This window comes from Telopea speciosissima, chromosome 10 (assembly GCF_018873765.1).
Source record: "Telopea speciosissima isolate NSW1024214 ecotype Mountain lineage chromosome 10, Tspe_v1, whole genome shotgun sequence".
Taxonomy (NCBI): domain Eukaryota; kingdom Viridiplantae; phylum Streptophyta; class Magnoliopsida; order Proteales; family Proteaceae; genus Telopea; species Telopea speciosissima.
The window spans coordinates 21,327,209-21,330,346 of record NC_057925.1 but is presented as its reverse complement, the minus strand read 5'-3'; the positions used below and the strand labels follow the sequence as shown (position 1 = coordinate 21,330,346).

General features: G+C 40.1%; 1 pseudogene; it reads left to right on the top strand.

The window, feature by feature from the left end:
• Positions 1-555: 555 nt before the first annotated feature.
• LOC122642834 lies at positions 556-1,138 on the top strand (annotated as a pseudogene).
• The last annotated feature ends 2,000 nt before the right edge of the window (positions 1,139-3,138 follow it).

Genomic DNA, 3,138 nt, shown 5'->3' with positions numbered 1-3,138 from the left:
TGACAACAATAATCCTCCTAAAACGTTTTTGGTTTTTGGTAATATAACCCACCATCTTTAATTGGATAAAGTTTTCCTCCATTCATAGAGTTCATCCACCATCTTAGGGTTCACAAACCCTTTTAGGGTTTTAGTATATTTTAAGGACTTCTTTGGTATCATTTTTCATTTTTATTTTCTGACAATTCTTCATTTTTCATGTGTTTAGTATCACTCTTGAAACTTGTTTTTATTTAAAATAAATGAAAATACCCCCAAAATATGGATTATGGGCAAAATCTGTTTTTCTTTCATTTTTTTGCAGTTTAATGAACATGTGCTCGTAGCCTCATATGACCCAAATATGAGGAGTAAAATAGACATTTAATTGTTAAAATAGAAAGACAAGTCCGTTCTTCTTTCTGCAACGAGAACTCTGGTTCTTTTATTTTTTGAAACAAAAATAAAGAAATGGACGGAGAAGAAAAGCAATTAAAAAGGGGGTGAGTGAACGAATGAAAAGAGAATGAACGTACAGAACCTTAAAGTGTTGGTCTTACGCTCTTTCAACTTTCTAGGGTTTCATTATTTTAAGGATTTGAGGGTTTTTGTTATTCGCAGAAGAAGATTGGCGATTAAGTATCATCAACAATGGCGATGACAGGGACCACCGCAACAGCTCAGGAAACCACTGTGAAAAGAAAGCCTGTGTTTACGGCGATAGATCAACTGAAACCTGGGACGAGCGGTCATACCCTTACGGTGAAGGGACAGGCGGCTTCTCAGCATCTTCGTAGCACTCGCATCGCTAGTGTGTTGTCGGTGATGATACCGGGACCATTATCTTCACTGCTCGCAACGAGCAAGTTGATATGATGAAGCCAGGTACAACTGTTATTCTTCATAATACTAAGATCGATAGGTTTAAGGGGTCAATGAGATTGGCGGTTGACAAATGGGGACGTGTTGAGGTTACTGAACCTGCCAAATTTGTTGTTCTAGAGGACAACAATCTATCTCTAGTTGAGTGTGAACTGGTGAATGTTTTGGAAGAGTGATATGAACATGATCTTTAGTCATTAATATTTTGTGATCCAGAGAAGCCTCAAAGCATTAGATGCCTTGATATGTTTTTCTTTTTAATTAATTATTATTCCCGGTGCATATTATTCAGAATTTTCTTCATTTTACTGTTTAGAGTTGATTTGAGAAAGAAGATAGGTGATGAGAGAATTTTGCTGTAATATGGGTACAAGGGTAGTTTTGTCTTATGGGGGTATTATTGTCTTGTACTCGTCTCTAGAACATTCTTCTTATTATTATAAATAAAGTGGCCGGGTTGTGTGTCACATTGACACAAGTCATTCACACAATTCCCGAGATTGGTTTCATCATGGTATCCAGAGCCAAGAGAGATCAACCTAGGGTTTCGAGTTACTATGCGTAAGAACACAATCGCCGCTAGTCACCAGATTTCCGCCACACTACCACCACCGCAGTAGCTTCAGCTTCCACCCACCACCACCCCTTCCGCCTCTCTCTCTCCTCTCGGCCTTCCCTCTCTCTTGCGTCTCTCTTTCTCCCGTGAGACCACCAAACCACCACCGCCACTTCCCTTTCCGCCTCTACCTCCTTCCACCTTTCACCACCCCACCTTCGCCACCTAGCGGCCCCTTTTTTCTCGGTTTATAGGGGTCACCCCATCTGATTTTTGCCTTCTTCTTCCCTTGGTGGTGAGATTTTTTTCATGTGGTATTTCCCATTTTTGGATTAAATGTTTTTTAGTCTCTGCAATCAGTGGCAATGTCGGACAGCGAAAACTCTACTATTTCCTCTGGACAAGGTGGTTCCTCTGTGCCCCGTGAGCGTGATTTTCCCCCCTTTCTAGACGAATTTTGTCAAGCTTGATGGGAACAATTATCTTATGTGGTCCAGATCTGTTTCTCTGGCCATGGGTTCATGTGGTTTGACTGGCCATTTGACTGGCACCTCTGTTTGACCCTCTGCTGCTGGTAAAGCTCGGGACAAATGAGACATCGATGAGTGCTTAGTGATGTCCTTTCTCCTTAGTTCTATTGATCAATCCATCTTCTAGAGTTATCTTCTTTTGGAGAATGCTGCCATTGTTTGGAGTAATGCCAAAGAAACCTATTCTAAGGCTGGCAATGTTGCCCAGTGTTATGCCCTCTGTGGGAAGATTCACACTATGGAGCAGAAGGACTTGACTCTCAGTCAGTACTATAATACCATGCGGGTTATTTGGCAGACTCTGGATTTCTATGGAAAATTTTTGGCTACTTGTCAGGCTGATGCTATGGTTTATCGCAAGTGGGAAGAGAGACTGCGGGTCTATGATTTTTTGGCTAGCCTCAATATGGACTATGATTTTGGTCACCAGTTTCCTTGGATTATAGACTCTAGAGCTACAGACCACATAACTGGTTCCCCTTCATTTTTTCCCCATTATTCTCCTTTAGCTGGAAATAATAAAGTTAGGGTTGCCAATGGTTCTTTTTCTCCAATAGGAAAGGCCTTATTAAATATTCCCTTTCTCTATCATTGTCTTCTGTTCTTCATGTTCCAGATTTTGCTACTAATCTGTTATCTATTAGTAGTATTACTCCTTAGTTGAATTGTAAGGTCATTTTTTTCCTTCTCATTGTGTATTTCAGGACTTGGAGACGGGCAATACGATTGCATGTGGTAGGATGGAAGGTGGCCTATACCTGTTGGAGCAACCTCCTACGACGTTATCTACTGTGGCTTCTCTCCCAGGCTCTTCTTTTAAAGCTCTTGCTGATTTGTAGACTTGGCATCGTCGATTAGGCCATCCTCCTTTAAGTATTCTTGCACATTTATTTCCTGAATTTTCTAAGTCTTGTAATTTGAACAATTTTCATTGTGACTTTTGCATTCTTGCAAAGCAAACCAGACATACATATCCTATTTCTGATAAATGGAGTTTGGTTCCTTTTAGTTTAATTCATTTTGATGTGTGTGGTCCTGCTCGAATTGTTTCTTCTTCTGGTTATCGTTGGTTTGTGGCCTTTATCGATTGTTATAGTTGAACTACTTGGGTATATATACTACAACAAAAAAGTGATGTGTTTCATGTTTTTCAGAATTTTCATAATATGGTTCGTACTCAGTTTGATGCCA